At 38.3% G+C, this 19,003-nt stretch overlaps 1 protein-coding gene across 7 annotated transcripts in view; it reads left to right on the top strand.

The window, feature by feature from the left end:
• Positions 1-19,003, top strand: part of PDE8B (phosphodiesterase 8B) — a 253,654-nt gene that overhangs the window by 124,403 nt on the left and 110,248 nt on the right. The window contains exon 1 of one of the 7 annotated variants that reach the window (XM_019641027.1): positions 15,054-15,072. The exons of the other annotated variants lie outside the window; for them this stretch is intronic. The gene's annotated coding sequence lies outside the window, so the exon portion shown is untranslated. Of the gene's footprint in view, positions 1-15,053; positions 15,073-19,003 lie in introns of those variants that run through there. 7 annotated transcript variants of the gene reach the window in all.

Below are 19,003 nucleotides of genomic sequence, written 5' to 3'. Positions count from 1 at the left end.
GGCGACTGATCTGCCTCGCCCAGGAAGAGCGCAATGATGGTGCCAACTTGGGCCAGTGAAGCAACGTTCTCCACAATTAAGACTGAAGAACAAAACGACAGCAACTTGTCTGTTCCCCTTCCCCCAATTCCCCAGCGCTGTTCCCCTACCCCCAATCCCCCAATAAAAATCTTAAAAAAAAAAGAAATGTTAAAGGGACTTCAAGGAGAAGGAGGAGGAGGAGGGGGAGAAGAAGAAAAAGCTCAAAAATATGACTAACAAATGGCAATAACTACTATCTATCAACAATTACTATAAATGTAAATAGATTAAATGCTCCAATCAAAAGATAGGGTGCCTGAATGGATAAGAAAATAAGACCCTTATATATGTTCCCTACAAGAGACTCACTTCAAAATGAAAGTCATACACAGACTGAAAGTAAAGGGATGGGAAAAGATATTTCATGAAAAACAGACTGGGGTTACAATACTTATACCAGACAACATAGACTTTAAAACAAAGGCTATAACAAGAGACAAAGAAGGACTCAATAATCCCACTTCTGAGTATTTATCTGAAGAAACACAAAACACTACTTTGAAGGGACATGTGCATCCATATGTTCATTGCAGCATTATTTACAATAGCCAAGATATGAAGGCAACCTGGGTGTTCATCAGTGAATGAATAAAGAAATGGTACATGTATACAATGGAATATTACTTAGCCATACAAGAATGAAATCTTGCCATCTACAACAACATAGATGGACCTAGAGGTTATTATGCTAAGTGAAATAAGTTAGACAGAGAAAGACAAATACCCTATTATTTCACTTAGATGTGGAAACTGAAGAACAAAGTAAATGAAGAAACAAAATAGAAAAACTCATAGATACAGAGAACATTTTGCCAGATGGGAGGGGTATTGGGGGGATGGGTGAAAAGGGGGAATAGATTAAGTACAAATTGGTAATTCCAAAATAGTCATGGGCATGTAAAGTATAGCCTTGGGAATATAGTCAATAGTATTGTAATAACTATATATGGTGTCAGATGGGCACTAGATTTATTGGGGTGATCACCTTATAAGTTGTATAAAAATCTAATCACTACGTTGTACACCTGAAACTAATATAATATTGTTTGTCAACTACCATTGAAAAATAAAAAAATATTTTAAAAAGACTCCATGTTGTTTTAAAGGGAGATAATTTTTCAGATATTTTAGTGGGTAGTTTTGCATATTAATCCTAACATTGAGAATATAGTATAAAAACAGTTGTCATCATTTTAATTTCTCTCTTTCTAGAACTAGTTTAACTTAAGTCAGTATTTAAAAAAATGCCCCAAGTTCATTTACTTTTTGGGGAAGCTTTGTGGCTCCTGTTCCTCCTGGTTGCAGCAGGACTAGGTTTAGTATGTCAATTATTATAAACTTCTGAAATGAAATGAATATACAACAGCTTGCGAAATCATTTTAATTGCTTTCTTAAAGTGTTTTGGTTCCATCCATAAGGATATTTTTATGTCACATTTCACTAAGTACTGGTGATTATGAGGAATTCTGATGAGTGTATATAAACAAGAAGAGGGAATTTAGATTCAGTGGGGATACCACCAAAAAAAATAAATAAACTTGCTTAATTCTAAATTTCCAATGTTTTGATGATTTGATTGTAAACAGGACAATTTTTAAATTACATTTACAAAATGTGGGACATAGCTTGAGCAAGAGGTGCTATTTTCATGTCAATTACTTTTATTTTGTAATATATTTTGGCTTCTTGATGTTCTTGATGTTATGTCCTTTTAATCCCACTGGAGCCTATGATGCTACTGTCCTTCCCAACTTCCCTTCTTTCTGGTACCCTCTGGGGCCTTCTGTTTCCATTTAGGAGGCAGTGCTGGCAGCACACACAGGGTAGATGCTGGTGCAGGAGCAGCTGGAGTTTTGGGAAAGGGTATTAGGCTGTGAGTCATCTTCTCTGACAGAGAATTCTGAGTCCTAGTGGAACAATGTCCGTAGACTCAGAAAAGCTGGGAATCGAGAACTCTCTGCCTGGTGGCCTGAGGCAGGAGCCAGATTTGGCAGATGTGCCAGATGGGTAGCAGAGCTGCGCTTCCTTACAAGGCTTCCTGGAGAAGGCGGTTGTGAATTCCCATCAATGGAACCTTAAAATGCCAAGCAAAGGGATGTGTTATGAGATTAGAGAGTGCTCCCGGGGGCTTCCTTTGTGGAGAGGTGCGTGCCTCAGAGCTGTCCAAGCTGGGCCTGCAGCACCAGGAAGCCACAGATACACTGTACATCCCTTCAGACTAGGAGTTTCATTAAATGCCATGTAATTGAAATATGTTTGAGTAAAAGTGTAGATATCGTATTGATGAGAATACAAGTTTTTTTGCGTATCTTTTACATTATGTAAGTAAGCACTGAAGTAGTTTCTTCTTTTTAATAGACTTTATTTTTTAGAGTAATTCTAAAGTAAAATTGATTTACAGAAAAACTGAGCAGAAAGTACAGAAATTGCCCATACACTCCCTGCCCCCACACATGCACAGCCTCCCCCATTATCAACATCTTGCATCACAGTGGTATGTTTGTTATAAGTGATAAACCTGCAGTGACACATCATTATTATCTCAAGTCCATAGTTTACAGTAGGGTTCACTCCTGCTGTTGTACATTGTACAGGTTTGACAAAAATGTCTAATGACATGTATCCACCACTATAATATACAGAATAGTTTCAGGGCCCTAAGAATCATCTCTGCTCCAACCTGTTCATCTCATCTTCCTCCCTAACCCCTGGCTACCACTGATCTTTTTACTGTGTTCATAGTTTTGCCTTTTAAATAGTGTCATAAGGTTGAAATCATATAGTATGTAGCTTTTTCAGATTGGTTTCTCTCACTTAGTAATATGCATTTAAAGTTTCTCCATGTCTCTTCATGGCTTGAAATCTCATTTCTTTTTGGCACTGAATAATATTCCATTGTCTGGATGTACCACAGTTTATGTATCTATTCACCTACTGAAAGACCATCCTGGTTGCTTCCAAGTTTTTACAATTATGAATAAAACTGCTATAAACATCCATGTGCTGGTTTTTGTGTAGACATAAGTTTTCAGTTCTTTTGGGTAAATAGCAAGGAGCATGATTGCTGGGTCATATGTTTAGTTTTGTAAGAAACTGCCAAACTGTCTTCCAGAGTGGCCGTAACATTTTGTATTCCCACCAGCAGTAATGAGAGTTCCTGTTGCTCCACATCCTCACCCACATTTGACAGTTTGTATTTTGAATTTTTAGCATTCTCATAGATGTGTGTGTATCATTGTTATTTTAATTGGCAATCCCCTAATGACATATGATGTGGAGCATCTCTTCCTGTGCTTATTTGCCATCTGTGTATCTCCTTTGGTGAGGTGTCTGTTAAGATCTTTGGCCCATCCTTTAAATGGGTTGTTTTTCTTGTTGAGTTTTAAGAGTTTTTGTGTATTTTGGATAATAGTCCTTTATCGGGCGTGCCTTTTACAAATATGTTCACCCAGTTTGTGGCTTGTCTTCTCATTCTCTTAACATTGTCTTTTGCACAGCAGATGTTTTTAATTTTAATATAATTGAGCTTATCAGTTATGTTTTTCATGGATTGTACCTTTGGTGTTCCATCTAAAAAGTTGTTGCCAAGTACAGATCATTTAGATTTTACCCTATGTTATCTTCTACGAATTTTATGATTTCATTTTGCATGGAAATCTAGGGTTTTTTAAATATAAACTTTTAAATTGAGCAATGTACAAACAGAAAAGTTTGAAAATCATATTATTTGATGAATTATCACAAAGTAAAAATATTTGTTGCTATCACATAGGTTAAGAAATAGAACCAGTACCCCCAGAAAACCCCTCTCAATCATTACTCCCTGTCTTACTGTTTTGAGTTGTAAAACCACACAGTACTGTTGCCTGTTTTTTGAATCTTAAGTAAATGAAATCATACAGCATATATTATTTTATGTCTGGTTTTTTTTTTGCTTAGTATTACATATCAGACATGAATCCATGTTGTTGAATGATGCAGTATTTAATACATTTTCATTGCTCTGTAGTATTCCATTGCATGATTGTACCACTAGTTATTTATTTACTTATTCTAATGTTAATGGACATTTACGATATTTCCATTTAGGGCTATTATAAATAATGCTGCTATGAACATTCTTGTACATATTTTTTGATGCACATATGGGCACAGTCCTTTTGGTCATTTACCCATCAGTGGATAAGTAGTGTCACCATATTTCCAGTTTGTCCCTAACTATCCTGGTTATGCCTCGTCTTCCATAGTAATGATTAATTGTGTTCTCTTTCATTCTCAGAATTATTCTAGTTTGGACAGTAGAAAAATATCTCTTTTGACGAATGGAAGTTTAATACAGTCTAATAAATCTTTCCCTACCCCAAGGTCATGAAGATGGTCTCATATTATCTTGTAGAAGCTTTATTACTTTTACATTTTTACATTTGTTCTTTTATGTTAACCCAGATGAAATAACCCCTGATTGTCACTATTTCTGATGCTCTTTATTCACTCCTCAACAGTTATGTTTTCTTCTGGTACCATGTCCTTAAACCTGAAGTAATTATTTTAGCATTTCTTGTACTGCCTGTCTATGGGCAAAGAATTGTCCTAAGTTTCCCTTTGTCTAGAACTATCTTAACTTTAAAGTTGTTCCTCTGTCTTCTGTGTCCACTGTTCTCATGAAAATTTAGCAGTCATTTGGGTCATTGTTCCACTGTGTATAATGTGTAGTTTTTCTCGGGCTACTTTTATCTTAGGTGTTTAATAGATTAATTATAATGTGCCTAGGGTATAGCTTCATTTATCTCTGTCTTCTGATTTCATTGACTTCTTAAATCTGTAAACATATGTCTTCCACAAATTTGGAAAATTATCAGCCTGTTTTTTCCCAAATACTTTTATCTCCCATTCTCTCTTTTTTCTCTACCTGGGACTCCAATTACCAATGTATTACACCTTTTTATATTGCCCACACATTCCCTAGGTCTCTGTTTATTTTTTTTTCAGTCTTTTTTTCTCCTCTTCTGATTGGATAATTCTGTTGATCTACTTTCATGTTCATGGACTCTTTCCTCTATACTCTATTCTTATAGCAGTCTCATCCAGTGAATATTTCTGATATTGTATTTTTCAGTTTGAAAATTTCTATTTGTTCTTTTTTATATTTTCTATTTTTTGGCTGAGATTTCTTCTCTTTTCAGTTGCTATGCATAATTTTTGTTTACCTCACTGAGCATAATTATAATAGCAGCTTCAACATTGTTATCTGATCATTCCAACATCTGGGTCATCTCAGGGTTGCCATTGTTTTTCTTATGTGGAGTGATTTGGGGTTGTATCATGGTCATTGTAAATGATATGTTGAGGAAACTCTGGATTCTATTATGGTCTTCTGAAGAGTATTGATTTTTTTTGGTGTTTGTTTGTTTGTTTGTTTGTTTGTTTGTTTGTTTGTTTGTTTTAGGAGGCAGTTAACTTTATTAGACTCAAACTGTAAATTCTATTATTACCTGAGGTGGATGGCGGCTCAAATTTCAGTTAAACTTTTGTCTCTAGCTGGGCTCCTTGGAGTCTGCCCTGTGTATGTGTGGTTCAAGGTTCAGGCAGAGATTTGGGCAGAGTTTAGAATTCCCCCTCTCTGGTTCCCTCTTTGCTGGAGTTCTCCCTTCATTGTCTAACAACCCTGGTTAGCCCAGGCTCCATCTTCTGGTTCCTTAGGCAAGATTAATGGTGAGTTGTCTATCAGAGTTTGATCCTCCCACGCTGTGCGGTGACTGTGGCCTATCCTCAAGGCAAAGCTGGAAAATTGGGAAACCCCATAGGTGTGGACTCCTCCTCCAAGTTTATATTTCCCTCCAAAATCGGCTTGCTTTTGTTTACTGTCCAGAACCTCAGGTAGTCATTTTTTGTCTAGAGTTTTGTCATTGTTATCATTGGTGGTTTAGGAATTTACTCTTTCCTACTGGAAGAGGAGCCTAGTTCATTTATATTATATACAATTAACAACATATTTACATTTAATGCTATTATCTTACTGTTTGCTTCTCTTTTCCCACCCTGTTCTATGTTTTGTATTTTTCTTCTCTTGGTTTCTATTAGTTTAAACACTTTTTCCATCTCCCCACTCTAGTAGCTTGTTAACTATACACTCTGTTTAATATTCTTTTCGTAATTAATAGAAATTACAGAATTACTGTAATTAGTCTAATGTTAATAACTCTACTCCTCTCCCAAACAATAGAAGGACCTTAGAATACTTAAATTCTAGTTGTTTTCCTATTAATTTTGTGCTCTTGTTGTCGAATATTTTAATTCTCCGTTTTTTGAAAAAGTCAAGAAGACATCACTAATGTTCTCTACATTGAATATCATTTAGATTTACTCGTACATTTACCTTTTCCAGTGACATTCATCATTTGCCCATTTGTGCCCATCTGATATCATTTGCCTTCTAAGTAAATATCTCCTTTGAGTCTTTTCTTTAGTGCCAGTCTACTGGTGACAAATTCTCTCTCTCTCTCTCTCTCTCTTTTTTTTGTCTGAAAAGTTCTGTTTTATTATGATTTCTGACATACATTTTTACTAGTTATAGAGTTCTAGGTTGGCATATAACTTATTTCAGCATTTTGAAGGTATCATTTCGCTGTGTTCCACATCCCGTGACTTCTGTTGAGAAGTGAAATGTCAGTCTTATAATTACTGCCCCTTTAAAGTGATGTGTCTTTTTCCTTGGCTATTTTTAAACATTTTTCACTTTGTATTTGCTTTCAGCTATTCTTCTATGTTATTAGTAGGTGTTTTCTTTCTACTTCTTAGGTTTAGAGTACTTCTTGAATTTGTGACTTGATTTATTTCTTCACTATTGAAAAATTCTCATTTTCTCTTTAAATTTTGTTTCGGCCCCATTCTCTTTCTTATCCTACTGGGACTGATATTACATGTACGTGACACATTTTCTCTGTGTTCCAGATGTCTCCTACACTCTTTGTAGTTTCCATCCTTCTATCTCCCACTTTAGTCTGGATCTTTTCTTCTAACATGTATTCCAGGTCCCCAATTCTCTCTTCACCATGCTTCATATCCTTATAAACCCACCCATTTAGTGACTTTCTAATTGTATTTTTCTCTACAGGCATATCTTGTTTATAGCACTTCACTTTACTGTGCTTCACAGATATTGCATGTTTTTTAAAACTAATTGAAGGTTTGCGGCAACCCTGTGTAGAGCAAGTCTATCAGCACCATTTTTCCAACAGCATTTGCTCATTTTATGTCTCTGTGTCTACTCCTGGTGAAGATGCTGTGAAGACTGTTGAAATGACAACAAAGGATTTAGAGTGTTACATAAACTTAATTGATAGAGCAGTGGCAGGGTTTGAGAGGATTGAGTACAATTTTGAAAGAAGTTCTACTGTGGGTAAAATGCTATCAAACAGCATCATATGCTACAGAGAAATTATTCGTGAAAGGAAGAGTTGATCAATGTGGCAGACTTCCTTGTTGTTTATTTTAAGAAATTCCCACAGCCGCCTCAACCTTCAGCAACCACCACTTGATCAGTTAGCCGCCATCAGCATCAACATAAGACCCTCCACCAGCAAGATTACGACTTGCTAAAGGCTCAAATGATGGTTAGCATTTTTTTAGCAATAAAATATTTTTAATTAAGGCATATACATTTTTTTTTACATAATGCTATTGCACACTTAACAGGCTACAGTATATTATAAACATAACTTTTACATGCACTGGGAAGCCAAAAAATTCACGCGACTTGGTTTATTGTAATATTCACTTTATTGCAGTGGTCTGGAACCAAACTTGTAGTATCTCCAAGGTATGCCTGTACTAAAATTTTTACTGATTGTTTTTTATAGTTTCTAGATTTTGCCAAAATTTTGTATCTTGTCTTTTAATTCTTGGAACATATTAACTGTGGTTATTTTAAAGGCTGTGTATGATAACTCTGCTGTCTGGATCTCATTTGGGTCTATTTAATTATTTTCCCTTTTTGGTTTTTTGGATCAGTCTTTATTTTCATTATTACCTAGTTATTTTTTCATGAGTATTGGACATTATATTTCAGGAAATTTAGAGATAATTTGAGATTCTAGATGATAGCATATTTCTCTAGGTGAAATCTACTTTTGCTTCTGTTGGCAGCTGGGCAAGGGACAGGTGATAATAATTGAATCAGTGATTGAGATGATTCAAAGATGAGTTTCATCCCATTTAAAGGTTGTTCTATTTCCAGGTCAATCCTATCCCATTGGGGTCCCAACTGAAAACCTAAGGTGTTTATCAAGGTCCTTCCTCCCTGATGGGCTCTGAACTCCAGTTTTGTTTTTCCATTTCTGTGAGATGGACAAAAGCTCTGCTCAGCTTCTGCTTTCAGAATTGTCAATTGCCTTGAGGGGATGTGGACATCAAAAGCCACAGTCTTGCTTCTTACCTTCCTTTCTCCCACAGATTTTCGTCTGACAAAGTCTCACTGTATTGTGACCTCTCTAATACTTTCAAATAGATGTTTACAAAAACATATACTGTCCAAACTTATAGCTATTCTTGTAAGAGAGTTGTTCCAAGAAAATTGAGGTCAATAAATTGGTAAGGTCAAAAATGACCTGGAAGTAGAATCTCCATGAAATATTTTTAAATAGGAGACACTTTTAGACCAAAGAAATCTGGGGCTTTAAGTATTAAGTAGTCTACAATCCCCAACCCTCATGATTCTTTGTTTTTTAGGTTATACTGTGGACAAGTTGGAGAAGCACTGAATTTAACTCTCCGATTTCGTACAACTGATACCCAGAGTGATGGTGTAATCTGGCCTTAATCACACAACTAGCTAATGTATGAGTTAGGACAGATCATAGGCCTTTGGTCCTCAGTCAATTTTCCCTTATTATACCTTGCTGGCCCCTATTACTTTTTTATTATTACTCAAGGACCCAGACCTGCATCTCAGCTTTAGTAAGACATCTCAGTAGTTCAAGAGTATCCTTCTAGCTTATAGAAAATTGCCCTTGATTACCTAATCATATGTGAACGTTACCTCCTATCCACTTTTCCCTTCCCTCCTTCATGCTTCCCTTTGCTTCTCTGGATATTTACATTGCCACTTATATTTTTCTTTGGCTATTAGGTAAGTCCACACTGAAAGATCTTAGTTTTAGTAGAGTGGATTCAGAGACTGCTTAATCAGTCTGTCTTCTTTAATGGCTGTGTATATTATGTCAGACTCTGCAGAAGGCTTTGGAAAATAAGATGTAGAGGGAAATGATAAAATGAGACATTTGAGGAAAAATTTAAACTCATAATTAGCCTTTTCATTTAAAAATAATTAATAATTTCTCCCAGAATTGCTAGTAAAGGCTTTTAACTTTTGTGGTTTATCTGCCATTCTCTCAAGCACGTGGTATATATTTATAGGTTCTTACATTGAATTATAGCAGACTTATGAGCTAGGGATTGGGAATAAAGCTGATGACAAGTAAATCTGTTCCAACATCTTCTCTTTGCAAGGCCTGAAAATGTGGTATTCTATGATTCTGTTTTTAACTGGAAAGCATTTTCGTGGTTACCAGGAAGAAATAGTAGGGCAGGGTGGAAGTATCACAGGCCTGGCAGCCTGGAGACCTTGATTTTATCCCAGTGTGACATCACACTTGTATATGACCTTGAACACACCACATACCCTCTTAGGCCTTATTTGGCAATCTGTAAAATGAAAGAGTTGAAGAAAATGACCCCTTGGGAGCCTTCCAATTCCCAGATTCTTGGAAACCATTCCTCACTATGAGTTCAATGTCTGGGAGAGTATTTTGCAATAATACAAATAAGAATATTAAGCAGTTCTTGATTTTCTGTGATATTGTGGGGAGAAAGAAAGAGTAAAGTTAGCTAATCCTGAAGTTAATACTTGTGTTTTCACGTAAGCAGGTCAAATATTTTGAGGCTACATTTTGATTCAAGCTAAAGAAAGAGCTTATGCTGTCATGAGCCCTTTTATTAAGTTAGCTTACAAATGTAAGGCACTTATTTAGTTTCTGGCTCACTGTGGGGCTCAGTAAGGATTTTCCAAAAGAATGAATGAGAGATCATTATAATATCTATCATTTATCAACTGCCTGCTCTGCCAAGCCCTAATACCGACCTGCCACCTGCCCTCTGAAAGGGGCACACACGGGGAAAGGGAATTCCAGATTTGGTGTTATATTAAAACCCTTTTACTGAATAGCAACATTGGCAGCTTTAGTTCTCCAGCAGCCTGCATTTTGTGCCAAGGAACAGAGTAATCTTCCATTTACCAAGGGCTTTTTCAGCTTTTTAAATGATGTATTGAATTAAACATCCACTCACCAAATATCTGTGAGTCTTGGTTGTAGCAGATGGATTTGGGCATTGGATGCTGGGATTCACACTGTCACAGCTGATCATTTACTGGTTCTCTGACTGTGGCTGGATGGAGTTGGCATCTGTCTCTGAGGGTCCTTCTGCCCCTGACAGTTTGTGATTACGGCGACAAAATTATTATATGACAAATATCATGGTAGGTATATAAACAGAGGATAGGGGAGAGCAATTGAAAGCGTCTCAGACACATTTCAAGGTCTTAACCATTTAAGTTACCAAGCCCCAGGAAAGCATTTGGTGTGTGTTTAGGGACCCAGTGTCCCTGGGACAGCTTTCCTCCCCTCCAGCAAGGAAAATACTGATTTCCCCAGACCTTCAAGAGCACTGGGGTTATCCTCGTCAAATCTTTGGAATTTGATGAGCAAAGTGGAGTCTAGCTTTGATTTACATTTTTGGATTGCCAGAGAAGCTGAGCATTGTTGCATAACTTTTACAGCCTATTTGTGTGTCATGAATTGCCTGGCCTTTACTATCCCATTTTTAATTGGGATGCTTACCTTCTTTTATAATTGTCTTACTAGAGTTTTCAAAAACTCTGATAAGGTGCCACCTTCTTTTCTATCATTTTTTACAGGTATTTTCACAGTTTTATTATTTATTATGCTTTTTTATGTTTTATTTTTATTAATAAAAATCTAACAGTCATTTCCTTCAGCATTTATGTCTTTGACATTATTCTTGGTAAGGCATTCTAGGCCTTTGAATGATATAAGTATTCATCTATATATATATATATTTTTTAATATTCTTATCGTTTTTTCCATTTAAAAATTTAATCTGAAAATAATTTGGACATATGTCATGATACATAGAGTTAACTTAATTTTTCTCTACATGTTAACCAATTATCCTATCATTATTGAAATTACTGAATTATTTACTTCTTCCCCACTGATATAAAATGACACTTTTCCTATTTGCCGAAGTCATAACTTCCATGACAGCATGGTTCTAGCAGAGAGCTCAGTGAAAGGTAATAGAAACCTAGAAACTGGAAAAAAAAATACACACACACACACACACACACACACACACGGTGTGTGTGTATAAATATATATAAATATATTATATATATATAAAGTATATATGTTTATTTATATGGCATGTATGTGTGTGTTCCTAAACTTTCTGTTATCTTTCATTGATGTTTCTGCTAGAACCACACTGATTTAGTAGGTGTGTCTTTGAAGTCAGTTTTTACATCTGACAGAGCAAATTACTCTTTCTTTATAATTTTGTTAGCCAGTTGCTATCAGTTATTCTACATGAATTTGAAAATCATTTTACAAGTTTAAAAAGTTGTGCCAGGATATTTATAGTAATTAATATACTGATTAATTAAGGGGAGACACCATTTTTTAATACTGACTCCCCATCCTGGAAGGCCGCATATCATTTTGTTTATTTCAAGCTTCTTGATATTACACGCCAGACTGCCTGATGACACGGGTAGTCTGGTATGTAATATCGTGTATGAAAGCACAGTTTCTGAAGTCAGAGAGTTTGAGTTCAAATTCAAATCAAGCCATTTATTAGCTTGCATAGCAGTGAGCAATTGTTTCCCCAGTGACTGGAGTATAGTAGATGCTCAATAAGTGTGTGTTGAAGAGATGTTTGAATGAAAGAATTTATTCTCAAGTGTTTCTGTTTTTGCTCTTGTGGATAAACATTACATCCTCGTCAGCAATTGGCATTGTCAGTTTTTCAGATTTTAGCCATTCTAATAGGTGTGCAGTGGCATCCCATTGTTTTAATTTGCAATTCCCTAGTGACAAATGATGCTGAGCATCTTTGCATGTGCTGTTTGCCATCTGTAGATCTTTGGTGAGGTTTCTGTCCAGATTTTTGCCCAATTTTTCAGTTGGGTTTTTTTTTTCTATTGTTGAGTTTTAGGATGTTTATGTATTTTAGATACAAGTCCTTTATCAGATGTGTGTTTCAATATATTTTCTCCCTATCTGTTGTTTCTCTTTTCATTCTTTTCACAGTCTCTTTTAAAAACAGGAGTTGTTAGTTTTGATAAAGCTCAACTTAACAATTTTTTAATGGATCCTGCTTTTATGACATCTTTTGTAATCCCCTAAAACCTCCTCAGAAAAATAGGGCAATAATGTTAGTGAAACAGACACCTCACAAGCAGCATTTTTTACAAAACTAAATATCAGAATATGTCTACGAACTCCAAAATATGAGCCGTTGGGGCCAAACCACTAACAGTAACAAGGAGCTCTGCATTAAGAAGTTGGAGGACAGAGCTTCTGGTGGTCTGAGGGCTGGGAGCCCAGACATTGGCCATAAGCACTCGTCCCAAGGAGGGCAGTCCCACTGGGAGTCGAGGGCTTGGTGAGGTGATTTGAGAACAGTAGCCAAAAATGGGAGGGCAGGCTCCAACTGGCAGACAATGAGGGCACAGGAGAAAAATATGCCCACAAAACAGAAGAAACTGCCACCTAATATTTCAAAATGAACTAAAAGAAAATAAGAAAATGATTAAAAGCTGTGAAAGAACAGAATGCATCTGAATTAGAAAAACAGATTAAATACTTAGACAACAGAAATATGTGAAAAAGAGTTAATAAATCAAAAAAGAAGTAGAAATAAAAGCAAAAAGAAATCTAAGAACTGAAGATCAAACTAGAAGAAATACAACAATGTATAAACACCGTAGAAAGCACTGCAAGGGAAATAGAAGCTGGAAAGAATGAAGAAAAAACAGAAATGAAAAGGGAAAGATTTGAGAGAAAGTGATAGTTATGAAAGATAGGCAAAGGAGATCCATATATCTGTCTCTGAAAATGAAATGAGTGGAATAGAACATATACTTAAAATAAATGAAAGAAAACCTTCCTGGAAAAAGACTGGAACCCACCTACAGAAAGGGTATGTTATGTACTGGGAAAATTGATTCAGAATGGACAACACCAATACATATTCTAGTAATATAATTGCCCTTAAAGAAAACTAAATATATTTTGGGGTATCCAGGCAAAAAGACAAAGTTACATTCAAAGGAAATAAAATCATATTGGTATCAGATCTTGATAGCAATGCTTAAAGCCAGGAGACTGTAAGGAAACATGTTAAAGATAATCTAGAAAAGAAAAAGTGAGCCAATTATTCGATATCCAGCCAAACTGACCTTCAGTTATAAAACCCCAAGACAAATTGTTTGAACTTGGCAGAAATCAGGGAATGAGTTTCCCTTGAACCCGTCTTTGAGAAATCTTCTGACAGCCTATATAACCGGAGAAGCTTTGGCTTAAGGACTGGCAGTTGGTATGTGAGACCTTGGGTTGCATTAGCTTCTGTTCAGACCTCTGATTTTCCTGGAATTTCATAAGTGTTCTAAGCCCAAAGACAACTGTGAAAAGTAGTTCTATCATCCCTCAGCTGGAATGTCATTTCTCCTCTGCTCAGGTGTTGGTCTTGAGTCTAGTTGTTTGGGTTGTAATTATTTCATATCCCTCCCTTTGGGAAGCCACACATCATTACATATGTAATTTATGTGGCCTATTCTCCATCCAAAGGATACATATTATCAGATCTCTTTCTAATATTAACAAGAGGAAGTCATTTGTTTCCATTGGGATTCTTTCTGTGTTGAGCACAGAAAAGCTTATTCAGCCTTACAATTTTATTACTTAAGCAATAAAAGGCAATTTAGTGGCTCACATAACTGAAAAGTCCAGGGGTAGAAAACGCTTTGGCCAAGACTTATAACCTGGCAGTTTGGTGGTGTTACAAGGATTTATTTCTTTCCATTTCTCCACTCTACTTTCCATGGTGTTGTGTTCATTCTAACATGGTATCAAGATGTTACGAGCAACAACATGGTTACATGTTTCTTCTTTTGACAAGTAGTGAAAATGGAGGGAGGAAGCGAAGGATGGAGGGAGGAAGGGGGAGACAGAGAGAGAGAGAGAGAGAGAGAGAGAGAGAGAGAGAGAGAGAGAGAGAGAGAACGAACACAGCCTTTTGTCAGCATTGCTAGCAAAATCCTGAGATAAAACAGATTTGACCAGCCTAAGTCACCTGAATACCTTAGCAGTCACTGTAGCCAGGGAAATGAAATGCTTAGCCATAGTCACAGAAATTCACATGTTTTCTGTAGAGCCGCATAAATCCCCAAACAGGAGTTGGTGACCCCTGGGAAGAGAGAAGGAGGGAATGCATGTTGGGGAGGCTATCAATAAAGGAATTTTTTAAATGAATGTTGAATTTTATCAAAATGCCATCCTTGCATCCCTTGAGATGATCATGTGTTGATTTTCTCTTATTGATTATAGTGAATTATGTAAATAGATGCTGTAATATTAAGTTACAGGGACAAAACCTACTTAGCTGTGTCCTTTGGAAAGAACTGAGGTTCTGGAAGCATCAGCCTGTTCCCCTTTTCTTCACCTTTCTTCCTCCAGCGGTTGTGTCGACTTCTCTGCCTCTCCTCAGCCTTCCAAAACGGCTGTCTGCAGAGCTCTCTTTGATCTCCTGCTCTGAGTGGCATGGTTTTACCTGCCTCTCCTCTGTGCTGGTGTCACTGTCCCTGAGCTTCCTACTTCTATATCCTACAGCCTGACAAGCTGGATGGCCTGGAGGTATCTGAAACTCCGCATGTCCAGCCCTTAATGCATCATCCCCCATAAGCCTACTTGATCCCCTGTATTCTTGACATCCCCACCAGTCACGCAAACCATAATTCTGCCCTTCCCCCACTCCCTTGCCCACACATGTCTCGGTTGATTTTTTTTACCTATATCTGTCCCTAATTCATCCTGTTTTTTCTGTCCCCCACCACGGCTCCTAGTTCAGGTGCTTGTCTTCTCCTGTCTATACCAGTGATTGTCAAACTTGAGCAGGCATCACAGCTGCCTGGAGGGCCAGGCAATACACACATTGCTGGACCCACCCCCAGAGTTTCTCCTTTAGCGGGTCTGGAGTGGGCTTGAGATTTTTTCCATTTCTACTAAGTCCCACGATGCTGATGTTGCTGGTTCAGGGACCACATTTTTAGAACCACTGAGCTAGACCATTGCAGTAGCTCCTTTCTGATCTTTGGTTTTCTAGTCCTGACCTCCTTCATCTATCTACATGTCAACCAGAGTGATCAAGCTAAATACAGGCACACCTCAGAGATCTGCAGGTTCAGTTCCAGACCACCACAGTAAAGTGAGTTGTAATATTTTTGCTGGTGGAGGGTCTTGCCTTCAATTAAAAAAAACACACAACATTTGTGAAGTGCACTAAAGCGAAGCTCAGTAAACCGAGGTGTGCCTGCACCAATCCAACAGTGCGCTCAGTAAGCCCAAGCTTCTCACCACAGCCAGACCACGACCTGGGACCTGGCTCCCTCCACCGTCTTCAGCCTCCTCACTCCCATCCACAGACCCACCTTGCCTGTGGTTGTCCCTACAAGCTCTGCTCTTTGCCAGTCCTCGTGGTATTTCATAGGCCTGAAACGCCCCTTCCATTGTCTTCACCTGGCTCATGGTCACTCCTCCATCCTCAGTGAGCTCCAGGAATTTCCTAGAAGCTTGTGCAGATTCCCAGATGGAGCGAAAGATGGATGCATCTTGCCTGAATTCCCATAGCACCCTGCAGGCACCTCTGGCTTATTACTTACCACCTTCATTGAATTGATTGCAGAGCACTGTGCCTTCTCCCGAAGGTATTTTAATGCCTTGAGTATGGAAAGGGGGAGCCTGAGGCTCCTCAGAATGAGGCTGTGGGTAAGCTTTAGAGCGAGAATAACTGGGAGCCTTGCACTTCCATTCCTGTCGGACAGGATTATGCAATTCAGCCTGTTCTCTGGCCAAGAGAAGAGGCAGATGCGAGTAGATCCCAGATAGTTGTGAGTTGGAACACATTTTTAAAGAAATGTACTTTGGTCGAAGAGAAAATGGACTTTTGGCACTTAATCTTTTGCTGTGCTTAGGAGTTTTCTAATGTTTTTTTTTTTCTCCAGCAGTGGACACATTTATTCTGTACCCCTTTCTAACTCTCTGGGTTTCTGGGAGAAAGGAGGATGCTGCCCTGGGAGCCCTTCCTCAGCTCAGTCACATGCCTGAAAGAGGCTGTTTCCACACTCAGGATTCTCCCCTAAATCTTAACAAGTAATAGTTTTTAAAAAGAAGAAGTTAGATGGTGGTGTTGTCACATTGGCTTTTGAGCTAAGCCACGGTGGAACCAGAGGGCCAAGGCACAGTGAGAACTTGGTTAGGTAAAGAGGAGGGGTGCCAGGGTCTCAGGGGCAGCTGTCATGGATGCTAAGCTTCTATAAGTGTTGAGGTTTTTGTTGTATAGTGCTTCACTTAGGTTTCACGTCTTTAGGATGTGAACTGTGCTTTTTACAAATAATGGTAATCATTGTTTTTGCCCAGAAAGTAAAATTCTTTTCAAATGGGCATTTGCATGTTACAGGTTCCTTCTCACAAGTTACTTTTAAATGGGTTCATTGAAATGGATTAGTTTTTAAATGGGAATCAGTTCTCAAAGCTGACCCATTACCCCTGATGTCCACGCAGTCCATAGACTCGGGGACTGACAGTTGCATTTCACCTGTGTGTGTGGCCCTCACACCAGAGTCAGGAAAGCAAGCGTGGCTGAAGTTTTGGTGCAGTACTAGATGTGGCCAAAAAGCCAGAGTTGCTTTAGGGTCACCAGAGAATTAGTATGAAATTTTCCTGGAGCCAAGCAGAGAAGAGTTAGCTATTGGTTCTCTGAGGCAGCTCTAGTTTATCAATGATAAAATTGAGGTCAGAGGCAGCATGGATAATTGAAATCCACAGGAAATCTCAAACTCATTTTTTAGCAGATGGTTTCTGTCTCCTTGGCCAACAAATCTATTTACCAGAACTGCTGACCATGTAGCAGGATTGACTGACTTGAATATTATCCCTCCCCACTTTCTCCCATCCTCATTTGATGGCAAGGAGCGGCATATAAGCAGGGTGGAAGAGCATCAGAAACGCTTGGGTTTTTCCACAATCTGAATAATTGCCTCCTGAATAATCAGAAACCAACTGCTGTCTGCTTGTCCTGTATTATACAATGTAATTTTAAATACTCGAAGTCATCCAGTAGTTTCTATTATCAGTAATAGTTCTAATAAAAGGAAGGAAGTTAGTTGAAGAATGTCACGTTTTGCGGTTGCCTTTAAATTCCTCTGCTCTCTAGGTCAGACTCTGGGTTTGACCTTGGGAACCTGGGAATGGTGTTATGTTTACACATGCTGGGCCCAGTGACACTGGCTTAATTGTTATGTTTATGAAAATGTCATGCCTTGATTCCTGCACTGCATGTATGATGTGAAGCCTTTTGACATAATCATAATGAGAGACAGTTAGGGGTTTTTTTTCCCCTCTAAAGCAAATTCTCTCTAAGGCTTCCTCATGCTAGCCACCTTCGGGCACTTGCCATTTCATGGATTGTATTTTAGACCATTTGTTTTTCTTTCCATTTTAACTCATAATCAATATCAGGGTGAGTTCTTTTCTCATGTCTGTAGCTGAAGTGACTATATGGTTTAAATAGTTCTCTTTCATCTGATATTTGTGGGGAAGGGATGGTCTCTCCATTTGACTATGCTGGTTGCATTTTCTGTGTTTGAATCTGATGGCATCCGGAGGTCTTCTGCGTTGATTTTTAATTCCCACCTCAGTGCTAACCAAAGGAGGGACCTCTCTTTTCTTTTTCCCACTGCAGTCTCTTATGGGCACAGTGGGGTGTATCACCCTGTCTTCCCCTTGCCCCCGAAGGCTTGCTAAATGTAGCAGTATTCCTGAAGAGAGAACACCCTTGTCAACCAACAGTGACTGGGGAGTGGAGGGGAGGGCCTGGGCTGGGGGGCGTTGTAAAACACGGTGCCGGAAAGCTCATCGCTGCCTAGCCTAGCGCATCGTGGGCTGAACCTTCCCCAGGCAGCAGGCTGCATTGGCTGTGACAAACGTGCATACTGGCCTCACTTGCTTCATCTTCCCTGCGCTCGTTACTTCTCAGCCAGACCTTTCACTCCTTACTTACAAACCATTTCAAAACTTTTACTTAAAGTCTCTTTGTACTTCATCTTAAGACCTTTCTGGAACCAATCGAGATATTAGTGAATATATAAATAAGAGTGTGGCCTTCCAAGTAAGGAGGGTCTGGGTTTATATCTGAATGCCAGCCTCTCGGGTCAGTCACTTAACCTCTCTGGAGCTTTCACTTCTTCAAAAAGAAGTGGGATTGCTGCGGCCATTACGTGAGATGACATACATGGGGAATTCATCACCCCCTCCTGCCTTACTGAGGTGCAGAACAGTTACGTATCTTGAGCAGAGTCTCCTGAGGCCCAGCCCAATTTTGTAGGATTTCGTTTTACCAAGTTTCAGGGAAACTCTATCCGTAGTCTGAGGGATTTTATTTTATTATCTTTTTTTTCCAATTTTTTTTCCATTTTTTAAATTAGTTTCAGGTGTACAATACAGTGCAATAGTTATACTTTTTACCCCTCAAAGTGACAGCTCCCCTCCCCCAATCCACCGCCCCACC

The sequence above is a fragment of the Hipposideros armiger genome, unplaced genomic scaffold (genome assembly GCF_001890085.2).
Source record: "Hipposideros armiger isolate ML-2016 unplaced genomic scaffold, ASM189008v1 scaffold_55, whole genome shotgun sequence".
NCBI lineage: Eukaryota > Metazoa > Chordata > Mammalia > Chiroptera > Hipposideridae > Hipposideros > Hipposideros armiger.
Note: the sequence above shows the minus strand (reverse complement) of the source record. Positions and strands in the feature narration are given on the sequence as shown.